The 16,488-nt window shown below is 36.8% G+C and overlaps 1 long non-coding RNA gene across 2 annotated transcripts; it reads right to left on the reverse strand.

Annotated features, from left to right (window-relative positions):
• Positions 1–4,174: 4,174 nt before the first annotated feature.
• On the reverse strand, positions 4,175–13,148 carry LOC118973100 (uncharacterized). 2 transcript variants are annotated; one of them, XR_005062326.2, is made up of 4 exons: positions 10,609–13,148; positions 10,440–10,491; positions 4,627–4,681; positions 4,175–4,409 (listed from the first exon to the last, which is right to left on the reverse strand). It is a non-coding gene; the product is annotated as an uncharacterized lncRNA (long non-coding RNA). The 2 variants fall into 2 exon arrangements; XR_005062325.2 differs by having other exon boundaries at positions 10,440–13,144.
• Between the last annotated feature and the right edge of the window lie 3,340 nt (positions 13,149–16,488).

Raw genomic sequence — 16,488 nt, forward strand, 5'->3', positions numbered from 1 at the left:
ACACACACACCATATACACAAAGTTCATGTCACAAACAAATACACTCAAGAGGAGCAAAAAACATTGGAAAACAAGTTATAGAAGAAAAATCTTCTGCTCCATACTTAAATGAGAACACATCACCAAGATGACCAAAATCCAATCAATTTTTTTTTTCAGGGCCTGGTGGCCCCTTGAAAGCAATTCCATTTTCAAATAGAGTTGCTTGGTAAATGGGTCACCCCTAAGCAAAGCAAGTGGTGGGTGCACCAGTTCAAATGGGAAGTAAAGAACAGTTGAATCTTGAGCAGTGCTTGGCACCCTGGCAGGAGTGAGACTCCTCCTTCCCCAGAACCACAGCTTTGTGCATGGGCAAAATGTGAAGAAACACCATTCTGTTTGGCCTGTTCTCAAATGATCTACTCAACTGGGAAGACTTGAGTTCATGTGGAAAACTAACCTGCCAATTGACTAAGTTAAAAATAAGTAAAGGCTACAATATTCACTGGAGACCTCAAAAGCCAAGCAACTGGGACAACATAGTAAGTGACTCGCACACAAGTCAATTTGCATTGTAATAGCGCAAAGGACTGTGATAGAGATGATTTAAGCTGAGACTGGAGAACTTGTGCAATAGCATCGAATTGTTCCTTTTTGCTCCTTTTAGTACAAAGCAATCATATTCCCATGATGTTACCTGCTAAAGCATCTGCTGGAATAATAATATTGTTTGATTGGAGTTTTTTGTTTTAACTAAGATGTGTTCTGGGTAATGAAGAGTGTTATTATTACAGCCCATTTTACATGGGTTTATGTGACTTGGATTGAATTATCACTAATAACTACATGAGAAAATGCATGGCTTTAGCACTGTGTGTGGCACTTCATAAATGTTAACTTGTTTATTGGTATTATATTGTTATTAAAGCCATTAGTCAGAAATGAAAAGTGAAATTAATTCTATACCTGAACTTTGAAAAAAACTATAATACAAAATGCACTTAAAGGTATTTTCTTCTGCATTTTATGTTTCAAATTAAACATAAAATTCAAAGCAGTAGAGCTAAAGAAGCTATTTAATCATTACATGGGTGCAAGCTGACTAACAGTGAAAACTTGGGCAAAAAATGATGAGTGGGAGAGGGTCACCCTAATAAGGTTGTATTTCTAGAATAAAATGAAATATACGACATCCTAAGAAACTAATTTTTTGTCGCTATTATTTTTTAACTTTACTCAAGAACAAAACTTCTCCTTTGTATATAATGGATGCACAAAACAGATGCAACTGTGTGAGAAGTTTGTGGGAGGAATTTGGAGGCTATTACATTGGAGCTAGAATGCTTTCCTTGTCATTTCTGTTGAGATCCATTTGCCGGTGAGATCATTTTTTTTCTCTAATATGGTGTGGATCGTAGCAACAGTGGGTTCAGATGTAACTATTTAGGAGCAGAGGCCTAGCTCAGTATGCCAGAAAAAAAAAATAAAAAAACACGCACCACAAAGAACATTGAGATGAATGGCTCTATTTTATGAGCCATAAAAGTTTTATTCATCTTGACACTGAAACAGGTTTAGGCAGTGAGTTGACACGCCTTAAATAAATAAGTGGAATTAATTCCCCAGCCCTTGAAACAATAGCAGCATGCATGTAGCACAGAGAAATGCCCCATTGTTTCCCGTGGCTGCCTGATATTGATATTATTTGTGTTTTTCTGTGCCGCTGCCTCAGGGGCCTGGTTGATCCACTTCAGATTCATCCCCTGTTTTATTAGAGGTTGAAAAAGGTTCAAGACCTGTTTGTACCACAGCTCCCACCGACAGCTAAGGAACCAGTTTGGCGTCTGGTTTGTCTGTTGTTTTACTGCTGACCTTCAAATCAACTTTAACCCCTGACCTCTGGAGGCATCTATCATGACAAGAGGCTGTTTAACACAAATGGTGCCCATTTATAGGGGAAGAGACTCCGAAGATTTCCTTTTTATGAAGAATTTAGGTTTTCACCCCTCTTTTCTCAGTCACCACAGGTGAAATCCCTCTTAGCAGCTGGCTTATGAAATAATGTGAAGGGAGGCCTTAATGAACAGAAAGCACCCTCAGCTGGAGATAAATATATGCAAATGAGATGCACAAACAAAGGAGCCTGGACAGAGAAATATCTGCAATTCCAGCAAAATGCTGCCTGCAGCTCGAAGATGAACAGCTTTGATAAAATGGTAACAAAAAGCACCTTTTTATCCTCCAGCGTGTTTTACATTGCAATAGACCATTGTCATTGCAACCCAGTGGAGCATGCAGAGGCTTTCTGCACTGGTTCAGAAAACTGTTTAAACATTTGTTTTAAGGCATTCATGAAATATAATCAATGGACTGCTTCTGTGCTGTTGTTGTGATTTTTTTTTTTTTTTCCTGAGTGTGTTTCAGATGTTACTGTAAGTTTTTTTTTTTTTACCTGTTGGTCTTTTCATGGTCTCACGTTGCTGTCTGGCTGTGCTATTTCACATTTTGGTGGCAGTTTCTTGCACAGGCTAGAATGATTTTTTTTTCTCATTTCAATGGAAAGAGATTTCAAGGTAATAACTAGTAAGAATCAGCTCTGAGGAAGGGCTTGAACCATCCGAGAGCAGCGCCCGAACTACTCGTTTTAATGATGGCAATCAAGGGTGTAGAACTCATTCAGAGACGGGCATGGAACATGCTGATTTTAATACGCTTTAAAAAGGCAATCTCTAACTTTTAAAAGTCTCTTTTTAATTTAATCGTCCTTGGTTCATATGATGCCAAAACAAACAAAACCATTAAAATATGTTTCCAATATGTATCTGCAGCGTTATTTGATGGTGTTCTAAATTAGCATTGTGTTGGTAAAATATTGATTTTTATGAGCTTTCCAAATGGGAAAGCTAAAATCATCAACCTATTTGGGGAGAAAAAAACAAAACAAAACATTTTTCTCTGAAAAGGAATTTAGTCCTAGTTCCCAGATCTTGCCTGAGAGAGGCTGGACCCCTGACATGGAAACTGCTGCATTTGAGCTTATGTCGTATGTTTAGGTTGATAATCGAAGCCGTTAAGGTGAGAGAAGAAACACTCTACACTTCACGTGTCAAAATACTATTGTTCTAAAAGCTCAGCAATATTTGGTTCTTTCATTTATAATAGGATCCTAGCATTCTGCAGTACAGATACACAAGGATCTTTACATTTCCTTTACCTAAACTGTTTCATCTTGGTGGCTTACATCGGAGTGCAGACGTTTCTTCTGAGCACTGTGTAGCTTTCACATTTTATGTGCATTTCATCAGGCAAATGTGAAATTTGCTAATAACAAGAAAATTTCCTCATTTTTAATCATGCCACTCCTGTTGCATGGGGCGGTGGGTAGAGGAGGGAACGTAAATGTGTTGAACAGTCTGACCAAGGAGGAGAAACTGATGGTTTGGGTTCTAAAATGACACACGCTCGATGATCTCAATGTCTGCATCAGTGCATCAAAAAAATTCAGAATTTCAGGAGTTAATAGAAGCTCGGTTATATTAGGGATGCTTTTTCAAGCCCAGGTTTGAAGCTGTATAATTATGTTCAACTGCTGTTGTCTGGAAAGGGCAAGCAGCATCTTAGGCACAGAACAATGAAATTACAGCTGAGATTTAGGTTAGCAAAAGCCGTCTTCTCTAGGCTTTTATGATTCATTATTTCCCATTAAATACAGTATTAGAAGTGTACACTAGATAGCTCATGGTTGCTGCTCTCGGAGCACATTATCTATATTACACAGGTCTGGGGAGCAGAATTAGAAAACTTTGGGGGAATGAGCAATATGTGTTTGCTGATAGAAGTACCATATGGCTCATCTTCTTCAATTGCTTTCATTGCGACTCTGATGCTGGAGAAATTAAAGTTTTATTTGATGTGGCACAGCTTAATGAACTGTCTTCTGTTAGGAAAATTGAATATGTTTCCTGTTATTTGAGCACAGAGCCTCCATGGTTTGGCTGATGAGGGATGCATTATGTATTGTTTATTTAGCATTTCGAAAACAAAAGCAAGATATTGAAGGTAAAATTGATTACTGCTGGATTGCATTCTATAATCAAGTTTTCCCCCTTTAAATTTCCCTTTACAATCATTTTGTAATGTTTTCGTATGACACTGTTCCAGGTTTTTGTTTTTCAAAAGTACACAGAGTTTGGTTTTTATCAAGATACCTTTATTTGTAAATAAGCCACATGAAACTTTAAACCCAGTATTGTTATATTTATAAAGTTCAAAGAATGATGTTTGGGAAGAATGAAAATAATTCAATATGTGTGACTCTAATTGTAAAACTTCCAGCAAGCCCCCAATCGGTTACTAGAGAATCTTAACATTCGATGGTTGAAAGGGGATGTCATTTTCTTTTGTTCGATGTAGACCACTTCAGAACATGCTAGGGTGGGGCCAAAAGAGAAGGAAGAGATTTTTAATATTTGGAAATACAAACCTCAAAATGTGAAGTTTTCGATTTTTGAGTTAGTTATCGTTGAATGAAAAGCTGAACCCAACCTGTTAATTTAAAAAAATTAAGTGTATGTTCCATGAACTTAGAATTTTTTTTACTAAATAAATATGATGAAAGAAAACATACAGCCAAAAAATATACTTACATGATGGAAAAGTAGGATGTCAATCCATGTGAATGTTCTCCACTCCCTGAAGAATCTGAAAAGAAATATATTTAGCATTTTCTTTAGTTTTCCCCGTTTTGGTTCCCAATCTCATCATGTTTTAGAAAACTAAAATCTGAATAATCTCTAAAAAGACTAAATGTAAAAATCATTGAATCTAAACTGTTTCATTTTTTGGTGAGAAATATTCCTCACGTGGGCTGACGACTCAGGCACACAGATCTGCAACAAGCAAGTAAGATAAAAAAATAGTTCAAATGAATCCACATTTATCTGGAAGATACAGTCCTGACCTGAAGAAAAAAAAAGTCATTTATCTTCTGTGTCCTGTGATGTTTTGAAGATTCTGGCAAATATGGCAGTTAAACAAACTTCTCTCACAATCTAAATAGTGTCTGTTCAAGAGAGGCTTCCAATGTTTATAACCCATAAGTAAAGGGAAGGAAAAAAAACAAAACTGAGAACACTGCTCTTGAAAATGTCTCTGAACAAAGTGTTTAAGCAAAACTGTGGCCCCAGGTATTCTCAATTCCCTTTTCTTCCTCTGATTTTTTTTTTTATTGGTCAGTGAGGCATTTTCATATTCTATCACTTCTTTCCTTTTCTTGAATTTAACAAATCAATTTCAAAAAAAATTGACGCCTGTCTAGTGACCCGGTCTAGTGACCCGGTCCCACAAAGTTCCTTTAGGAACAGTTGAGCAGAAAACATCACATTTTTATGAACCCCATCTCCTGTCAGGGGCCTCGGAGGAGGAGCACCATTATGCATTGTTATCAGCGCGGTGTAATTTGACTGTTGACAAAGTATCCGTGGCAGTGAGAATGAGCACAGTTAGAAGTGTGGCGGGTTGTAATCAAGAAGATGCTTAGCTGTGCAACACTGCATCTTGAGCAGATTTGAATCAACATTGCCTTAAGGGGACACACACACATACCAAAAAGAGGGGAAAAAAATCCATTAATTTTTAGAGGGAAAATTAGAGTGGCACTTGATGAAGTGAAATTTGACATGCGTTAATTGCTCCGCAGCTCTCCTAATTAGGGATTTTCAAATTCTTTTACTGCTGTCACCATGATGGCACATTGTCTGGCTGGACCAATACTGAAATTGCAAATTCATCTGATGGGAAAGTTGTACAGAGGACGATGGGACTGTATCCTCAAGTCCATTTCCAAAAGGTGGACAGCTGGAGAGCACAGAGGGATTTTCAGCTTTACCTTCACCACAGATAAAAACAGGCTTATTAAAATAGTTTCCTTATGAGGCTTGATGTCAAGGAAGCAGGTGCTGATGCGATTTTCTTAAACAAACAGAAATGTTCCTTTGAAACTCACACCTCTGTTTCATATGAAGTATTTCAGGTAGAAAAAAGCCAATGAAACGCCACATTATATACACATTCTCATATTTCTACTTATATTCTCCAGAAATCGGAAGAGGTGGATTTGGGAAGGCCATGTCACCTTCCTCTCAGGTCTGAAGTCAAAGGCAACAGCGATCGGTTCCTTTCTTATCTTAAAGTAATTACACTGCTGTTTGCTGACGCCCCCCAACCCCCCGCCAGGACGGCACCAAATATGATACCATAATAATTTTGGTTTCCCTTTTTCAACCCCTCTTGTCTAGACCTTGAACCTCTCTTAATTCATTAACATATTGAATTTTTTCAATTTTCTATTTTCTTGCAATAACAATATTAATGCCAGGGTGAAAGCTTGATTGGAGCTAAATTACTTGTTACCTGCTGGCATTTATTTATATGGCATTGAATTATAAAGCTTTGCTATTGTCATGCCTTGGGCGAATTGTTTATGACACCAGTAATAGGAGTAATTGTTATTGTTGAAATTACCTGTCAGCTACCCATAGCAGTGGCCCTTGTCCCACTGACAAATAGTGACAAGGGAGAGGTATCCTCCATGCGTCCCACTGATGGCTTCTCCTCTGATAATAAGAAGTGCAGGGCCTCTGATAATTTGCCTGTCACTGTTGAGTGCAGCTCAGAGAGAGTTGGCCAAATTGTTGTCATTCACTTTGACAAAGACAGCAAAATGCTCCAGTGCAGGAGGAGGATTATCAAAATAAATGAAACCACTTACACCCCCTTTGTTTGTTTGGCTCAAGAATTGCCTGGCTTTGTGTGAAGTCATGAAATTAGGGTCCAGCTCTTCTGGTATATGTCTGTTCATTCTAAGATGAGGATCCCAGGGAAGAAAAGGCACTTTAGAAGGCTCCTTGTTTTGCAATTTGCATTAGCTATTAAAAAATTAGACTCAGATACAAAGAGAAAGCCGATAAAATTGTAACAAGAAACCTGAACATGTAGTTAAATACCTTAGTTTAAAGCACATGAAAGCTTCACACCTTTTCTCTCCTGCCTTCCTTTAATCTCCCCTTTTTGTTTTTTTGACCCAAGCAGGCAGGCATTCAGACTCAGTAAGTGTCCAAAAATGCACAAATTCACCAGTTGCAATCACGTTTCCTTTCACGGTGTAGAAACCTGCGTCTCTGACTCTTCAAGCCTTAAAAGATTATACAGTCGAATTTAGGATTATTGTTTCAAACGGCTGTTTCCTTTCCATAAATTATCTTTTATTTATACAATATCTTCATGTGTAAAGAGATAAATGAAACAGTTCCAGGTATGAAGCATCAATTATTACAGGCTAACAGAGGAAGCAAAATGACTCTGTTATTGCCAGAGCTCAAATATAAATATTTGCATTTTAAAACCCCTTGGTTGCAGCCTGTGAAACTGTCAGAGAGGAGAGAAGGGGACAGGAGAGTGGGGCATGATGCTGGGGGTGTCCACATCTGAAAGAAATGGACTCTAAAGTAATCAAACCTTTGCTCTTGTAAAAAACCAAAATCATTCTCACTATTCCACAAAAGGCATCATTTTGTGCTAGGAAAATTCTCGTTTTTAAGAGGCCTGTGAGGTCTATTCCTCATAGATCTTCTTGACAAATATTTGGTGTTACAAGAAGTTGAAAAGAAAAGGAAAAAAAATAACTTGGATAAATGTAAAATATTGGCTCCTTATAGGATAGTAATCATCTGTTCATTGGTCTCTACCAGGCAAGTAATGACCAACCCCAGCGTTAAGTGCCAGCAACATTGCCCTGGGCCCTTCCCTCCTAACACCGGCCATTATCTGATTAGAGAACCTCCAAAGAAGTCACTATTGCATAATTTTATGGGTCTTAACAGTGCAGGTTGGCTGGCAGGGAAACTACCTAGGAGGGTTGATAAAGCAACAGCGAAGCACGCTTTTATTTACTCCATTTACACCTTGCTCTCTGAAAGAGTCTCTGAGTAGCTCAGACACTGGTGGCTGCAGAAGAAACCTAAAACTGGTGCAAGTAGGAATTGTGTGAGAGATGGGGGAGGCAGAGGCGGGAGGGGAGGGACAGGAAAAGCACAATTATCTATCCCTTAAAACTCTTCAGGAGCCGCACAGTTTGAAGTAATTAACAACATTGTTATGGGTTTCTAGACCTTTCTGAGGAGTTTCGTATTTAAAACAGGTAAATAAGTTTTCAGCGGCGCTAAAAGCATATATGCAATATTGGGATGATGAGAATAAAATGAGTTCCTAATTCTTAATAATAATGTAGTCTTCTAAAGGCAACTGCTTGCTGGTTAACCATGTTGAACGTCCCTGATTAACAAGTGGAAGGCAGTGACATAATTAAGAGGTTATCTGTAGTAATAAAAATGCTCCAACCTGTCTTGGAATGTGATCCCTTTAACAGATAATTTTTAAGAATGTAGCATATCCTTGCTTTCTCTGTCGAGACACACGTTAGTGATCCCAGGAGGGAAAATAAACATACGTTTTTAAATGAATATATTTAAAATAAACCCCGTATTTCAGCGTGTTGCTGTAACCTGGTCTTTTTTATGTTCCTCCTATAAAACCTAAATTAAGCCTCTTAGGAGTGGTTTTGCTGCAGGCTTCGTCTAAAAACACAATACATTTTAAATGGTTCCACTACTTGAGTGCATTTTAACGTGTAACCTCCTATGTGCGTCCTCTTCCCTCCTCTTCCGAGCAGCAGCTCTTCTGAAAGGATGAGCCTTCTTTAAAATTTAGCTTCACTTGAAAGGTAAACTTTTAACAAATAGTAATTGCTCCTGTAGCTCTATTAATGAAGTGACTGGCAGCAAACCTTTTCCTTTTTTACTCTCTCTCTCTCCTGCTCCTCTCATGTAACATTTTGAAACACCCATCAGTGTCAAAGGAAACTGCACACGTCTCCCTTGCTGCTCTAAATAAGGCATAGCAATGTTAAGAAAAATGTCAGAAAAAGCTCAGTGGATTAAAGTAACATTTCTGCACCATGTCACAGAGAATGGCAGGGCAGACTGGTCTGCATAATTTTGAAAGATACTGTGTGTAAGATGCTCATTTTATAAACCAAATGAAATTTTATTTGGAAAGATTTAAGACTGTATTTGATAACATACAACATGCAGTTGTTTTTTTAAATCTTGTTATTCCTTAATATGCCTTGGTATGCATTTTTTTAATTAGAACAATAATAGACTCTTGTCCTGATAGACTGTTTCTCCACCCGTGTGCAGCGTTAACATACGTTTCAGACTGTTCAATGCATTTTTCTTTTCTTTCTGAAAATTCCTAGGATGTTCATTCAGTGACAGCAGTAAAAACACTGGGCTCTTACACATGCAAATTCATTCTACTAATCAGTCCTTTTCCCCTTAAATAAAATCTGTATAAAGCTTTGGAGATTTTCATTTATAGATATTATTTTAAAACATAAAGCATTTACCTTCCATTCATGAATTAAAAATAAATTACTGATTTGAGATTTTTAGGTTGTTTTGTTCCATTTTTCTAAAGCATATTCAGTAATTGCAAAAGAGTATAATGGTAGTAAAATATCCCATAGTATCTTAAGTATGTAATTAAAACTTAACAGTTAAAAAAGAAAATAGTTCACACATTTAATACTAGACACCAATAGGCACAGCAAGATTAGTTCTACAGAAACAAGGTAAATCTCAGCTGATTTTAAATATAAACTTTTTCAAAACAGCTTAAAAATGAATTTAGACAAATTTGTCTCTTAACCTTTAAAGATTTCCTGCCCGTTTCTGTATGTCCTTTATTACATTAATTTTTTATTTAAATTACACCATTAACTGGATATGAATTTATCAAGAATACATGTATTGATTTATAAAACAGTACCATTAATTATTATAATAGCTAGATGTAGCTGATATTACAAAGCCATTTAAAGGTTTTTAATATAACTTGGACATACATAGATAGATAGACATTATGGACAAGACTACAATTTAAACTGGCTACCAGCAGTTAATGAAATCCTTGATTTATACTCTAGTTTAGAGATTGATTATATTGTTGCTTTGTAAAACTATTTATATTATGCCATTTTTCAAAGGATGTCTCAATAAAAAAGCTAAATAAAATATTCAGTCAATTCCCAAAGCAGATTTTGTTTTCTATATTTTAAATGCTAGTGAAAATAATTGATTGTGTGTGTTCCAAGCTTTGTCATTTCCATTCCAGAGGTGGCTTTCCTGATGGGAGCCTCATTTGCAATGCACACTTTCGCACACTCTTGATCCTTGCAGAAACAAACCCCTTCTCTTTATTTCATTACCACCCCCACCACTCCCACCAGCAAACCCATGTATATTTCACAAACCCCCGCACATCAGGACCCATAAGTCTTTTTGGCATCTTTTATGTTATGCATTTTTTTTTCTTAAGGTTGTGGAAAACTGGGACTTACCCCAAAGCCGCAAAGCAGGCAATCACGAAGAATATTTGGGTACAAATGCAATCTGAAGAGAAAAAAAGAAAAATGAGGAAGAATATAAGCAAATAATAGTAACACATTTCAAATTACTTTTCAAATGATAATTAACCAACGAATAGATTGAAAGTTAAATTCTTTTCACATTGTATTTGGTTTGGGTCTCCTAGTCTCTTTATTTATATCACTTTTCCTTCCCTGGCAACATATGTTACCGATTTATTATAGGATTTTTACTGTTAGCAGACAAATCTAAAGGCTAGCTGAGAAGGCTAGCTTCATCTGATGACTTTAACAACAACTGCAGGGCATCCTTGAGGGTGAGCCAATAGGCTCTTTTGAAGCTTTAATACTATTAACCATTTTGATGCCGAAATATTTCTTAACAGCTAATGTTGGTTCTGTCTTTTTGTAGACTCTCCAAGTTTTGCATACACAAAAGTTAAACGTAAATGATTTCTTTAGTAAATATTTCATTGGTCTAAGTATGCTCTTCCATGTGTCTGAAGTTCCCTAAAAGCCATAGGAATGCTTTGCTTTGGTTTTTCTCTATTTCCTCTTTCTTTTACAGAACACTGGAATCTGGGCACACATTCATATGTAAACAGCTATCAAGCATCAAGTTCACTTGTCACTTCACCCTCCCTTATGCTATTAATTTTCTGCTGTCCTACTAAAGAAATGAATATCCTTCAGAGTTTCAATGATCACTCTGTCTGATATATGCACAGCCCAGAAAAGTAAAATTCATGCAAGATTCTTTTTTGGCTAAGAATCTGAAATTACTTTCTGAATTAGAGATGCCATATATTATGGCCACTTTAAGGGATATGTAATATTATCGAAAGGTTTATGCCTTTACCATATACATGTGAAAGTTTTATAGTTGTACTTGTTGACTGAAAGTATTCATTTTAAAGTGGCCAATAACAATTGGGTCATCTATAATGCACTTCAGTCCAAATTGCCTATTTTAATTTTAAAATTTTCTAAACAATCTCTCTCCATTTAAATGTCCCTGTGTGGAGTTCACTTACAACTTTAGGTACAGAATTTCTTCTGAGTGAATATACCTTGAAAATTTAGAAACTAAATCTCAATTTTGGAAGCCAGTATTTCTTGTCGGTGACATCTAGCTCAGCAACTAAAATTTAATGTAATTTTGATATTAAAATTCAACAAATAAAACAGATATTTGTGGTAGCACTTAGGGATCTGACTGTCAAAAAAGTGGATTCTGAGTACCTGGAATACACTCTGCCCCCGTGGGATCCAGAAGGTGCTAAGACATGTTGTCAAACATATCTAGGATATGCGATTCTGTCTGCAAAGCATAGCAATACCACGGCTTTTCAATATGTTTAAGAGTACACAGTCTATCTGGTTTTAAGACATTTGCATGCAAAATTTGCCTCAGAAGAATGAAATAACTACTATCCATCTACTCATGCATCTGATCCTGATTTTTTTTATTAAAAGTTCTTAGATCTTCATCATTTATGCTTTTATATATTTTCCATAATTTTACTTTAATATTAACTATAAAACCCCCATCACAACAATAATAAATATTTTTTATATTCACACATGTAGAGTTATACAGTTTCATCCTAGTCTAGTTTAGGTTACTATTTAAGTGCGCTTATTGTTAATATTTGTTATCAAATGTTTCCTGTATTTATTTCTTTTTTTGTCCCCGAGAGGAATCTTATAGTGACTATGGATAACTTTAGGTCAGAAGCAATCAAATGATCAAAAAGATTTCAGCTTCAGAAAAAGAGGCCAACTTTCTGAAAGCAAGAATGCCCAGCAATTCCTAAAGTGACCGTCTGTAGGGTTACGAAAACCCAGGGGACTCAGTGTTAGTCCTGTCATTCCATAAATAAACCCATCTTAAATGCACTGATTGGGACAAGTACTTTTTAAATAAGAATTTTCTTTATTATTAATTTAATAATGAATCAGAAAAATGAATGAGACTGCTGTTGGATGCCTAGAGTTTTCTTCAAAAAAATTAAATTTGTGAACCCAAATGGAATCTCCAGCGGAGTTTCATCCCCATATTTAGAACCATGGTAACTATGTACATGGGGCTCCAAGCTTGATGATGCTTGATGTTTAACTTTTATGTACTTCTAGAGCAAGCCTTCTGCTCTGTGACACAGCACCCTTAATATACAGCCTGGGCTGGGCTGTGTCCCCTCTCTGCCTCTCTTAATTTTACCATTCACTCATACCTACCACATTCTCTCTCTTCTCCACCTTAAAGCAGGTGCCTGTTAAAGGCCTGAGTCTAGAGACACAGATTCCTCTGTCTTCCTGGCTCTGGCTCTGTCATTATCATTCTGTAGTATATCTAAATAGCCCCTTCCAGCAACCAGTCCAAGCCTAAGCTGGGATCCCCACTTCCCTGTTGCTCCCTCACCTCTACCCTGACCCCCAGGGGCCACCCCCCTGCTTTCTGTTTTGTCCATCACCTCGGTTCTTTTCCCCTGTTTGTGACCTGCACTTTTTCTGGATCAGACGCAGGCAGGTTGAGAGGTAATGAGAACCAGATGGACATAGCGCAGAAATTGCCCAAATGGGTATGAGAATGTGGGGAGCTGTCAGGCATGGAGAGAAGCTGGAATTTTTCAGCAATAAAATGGGATTTATCGCCACTCTACCACAGTCATTGCCGACAACCGTTTACCTTGACAGAAACCCCGTTCCACCAGGCCACGCCGACGCAGGTTCTTCTTTCCCAAAGAGTGATGATCGGTATTTGTTCTAAGGCTCAAATGGCCTGCACTAAAGGTGAAGCATTAGGCCAAAGTCCTGTATTCCCCACTGAGGCAAATGAACCTGCTAAAATAAGTTCCTTCCACAAGGGCTGTGTAATTGAAACCAGAAAGTGAGAGAATTTGATAAATTGCTTGACCCTGAAGGAATGTTAAGGTCATAAATTTTCATTGCATTTCTCTCTCTCTCTCTCTCTCTCTCTCTCTCTCTCTCTCTCTCTCTCTCTTTATTTTTATATATTGATTATATCTAGTATTTGCTTCAAAATTCAACAAGCTTCCAGATCATCGGTTGTGGCCCCAGGGGAGAGCACAGTAAATCATCAATAAGAGAGCAGGGGGCAGTCTCCCCTCATCTTCCAAAGAGGAGTGTCAGCTTCTCAGTATTCCAAAGACAGTCATGGAGGTGTCTTACATCTCAGAATTATTCCAAGTTAGCATGCAATTCGTTCTGGCATGGACAAAGTAAAATCCACAGGAAAGATTTTTCGCGGAAAGGTGCTGCTCTGCTTCTATCATTTAAGAATGATGAACTGTTAAGAGACCGGCAATCTATTTGCAGCAATCACACCCACATACCTTTCCCCTCTCCCTAACTTAAAAATAAGAACGATTGTATTTTAGCTAAGAAAGGCAGTCCTCTTTTTTAGGCAAATTGAAAGTGTGCCTGTGTCTATGTACCTGAAAGCACAGTGCTTCTGAATGCTGGTTTTGGTAAGTCTACTTTGAAAATTTTCAAACTTACTTTTTAAAAATCTGTATCATCTTAATGGGGAACTAAAACATATGTCATGAAAACACTGCGAGCCACATATTACATACATAATGTAGAAGCAACTAAGATACAAAAGTCATAGTAGCAAATTTTTACACTTCTAGCCTTAAGGTTTTGCTTGTCTTCCTAAAAAGTGAATGAATTAAGCTTACCAGCATTTGAATTAAGCTTACCAGCATTTTAATTTAGCTCTAATTTCTACCAATTGCTTGTAATGATAATATATTTTATATATATACATATGCTCTCTCAAACCTGAAGCAATTAAATAAATTTCTTGATAGCCAAAATTTCTCATCCTTGAAAAATTTAAATAACAACATGTCTTCTTTGTGTGCTTGACTTGTTCTCACTGTTAAATAAATCACATCAGAAGTACTTGATCACTAATGTACAACTTTTAGGTTCAGACTTCTCAAAGTTCAAGAGACACAAAATGGGGCAGAGTTTCTGATTGACCACTGGAACAATTTCTCTAATTTAGGAAAGATTCATACTGATTTATTTTCAAATGTTATTGATCAGTTTATAGACTGAAACCAACACCAGCTCTAGGATGTGTAACTATTAAATAAGCACATGTATTTTACTTCCAAATCATCCAAACTGCAAAAGAAAAACATAAGTTACATTGCTTTCAATAAAGTATTAACAGTTGGCATGAGACTAAGTAATTGTTTGCCCCATATCCTACTTTCTTTTGTTCAAAAGTAATGACCAGTGCTTATTAAGAGTATTTCTATCTCAAACAAAATTTTTGATCAAGTAAAAGATTGGAAAGAGGTCCATAAAACAAATACATTTCAAACCCTTGTTATTCCAAAGGGCCAAAGTCAGATAATTTACGAGTGATACAAAGTAGTAAGTAGTAAGTAATACCAGGGCTGTTGAAAATCTGGCATCAAAGTACAGAGAAGATGATAATTTTCATATGTTATTGCTTATATGTGTATAAATATGCTCATAAGAATTCAGCAAGAATACATCTTCATCTTAGAGGGAAGATCATGATGTACATATGATCTACTTTTAATCTGGTGGCTTTGTCAGTTTTAAAAATGTGACTTCCTCTGCACTTAAAAATTTTGTTGCATGGCTGTTTCAAAAAAACAAATATATGCATATGTATTTATACACACACACACATATATATATATATATATACGTATAAATAAAATATGAACAGAAAATGGCTTCAATCACTAATATTTTCACAAACTAATGTTCAGCTGATGCAACTCAATTTTATTTTGCATCACATTAGTGTCATAATGGTAATGACTAGCCTTTATTCACTAACAGTTTGAGTCAGCACTTTGAGACATTTTCAAATTAGGTCATACTGCACATTTGTGGCTGATACAAAGGTTGATTAAGAGAGCTGCACAATTTTAAAGTGATGTGGTGCGAGTTGAATTAAGTTCTCTCTGATAGTTACGGGAAATGTGAGCCACCATAACTAAGCAGAAATAATGTATGGGCTATAGGGGGAGAATATATTTCCATAGAGTGCCTGAAGTCACACTCATTTACAATTTCACAAAGTCCTCTGTCTGTTATGGAAGAATTCTATCATGAGGCCTAGAAACAAGCAATGAATTACAATAAGGACACTGGAGGCCTGGTCCCCAGTCCTGTTTCAGTGAAAGTCAGTTTCTGCCTTTACGTCCCTTTTGATCATCTCAAAAAAGACTTCTTTTTGTTCTTCTTCTAGATACCGTCTACTGTTTTTCTGAAGTCAAAATGATCCTGTGCCACAACCAAACCACTTACCCATAATGTAACAATTCTGAGGCCAGGCTCAATTGCTATGCAAGCCAGACCACGGTGGGGAGGGGGAAAAAAAAGGCCTATTTAAAGTGGTATTGTCATGGCAAATCCACAATCTCATCTAGAATGTGAAGGCATAGGATTTTCTTTAATTCATCCAGCACTTTAAGTGAATTCTAAAATGGCTCCTGAAAGGCAGAATAGCTTTTAATTGAGTTTAGGAGAGCAAACATGAAAGCTGAAATTCTTAGTTGTTGGTTTACTTTAAAAGGCAAAAATAGCCATTATAATTAACAAGGTATTGACTTCACATTGCCCTCCTGTAGCACAAAGGAGCCATAGAAAATTATTCCAAATATATATATATGTGTGTGTGTGTGTATATATATATATATATATATATATATATATATATGGATACATATAGTGCAAATAGCCTTAAAAGCCAAGGAAACTGGAGAAAAACTGAGATGGTGTACGGCACTGACGGAAAAGAAGAGCTCCTTGGCTTAGCAAGCGCTGGTCCCAAGGACACGACACGAGTCCCCTGTAGTCTGTAGTTCCTCTCACACATAGACCTGGCTCTCTTTGCATTGGCATCCCGAAGCATGATGTGATCACATCACATTTTATTTAACGTGTTTGATCTGTTTTTCTAATTTCAACTTCCTACACAGACCTTTCTGTGCTCTGGATTCAG

Source organism: Manis javanica, chromosome 1, assembly GCF_040802235.1.
Source record: "Manis javanica isolate MJ-LG chromosome 1, MJ_LKY, whole genome shotgun sequence".
NCBI classification, from domain to species: Eukaryota; Metazoa; Chordata; class Mammalia; order Pholidota; family Manidae; genus Manis; species Manis javanica.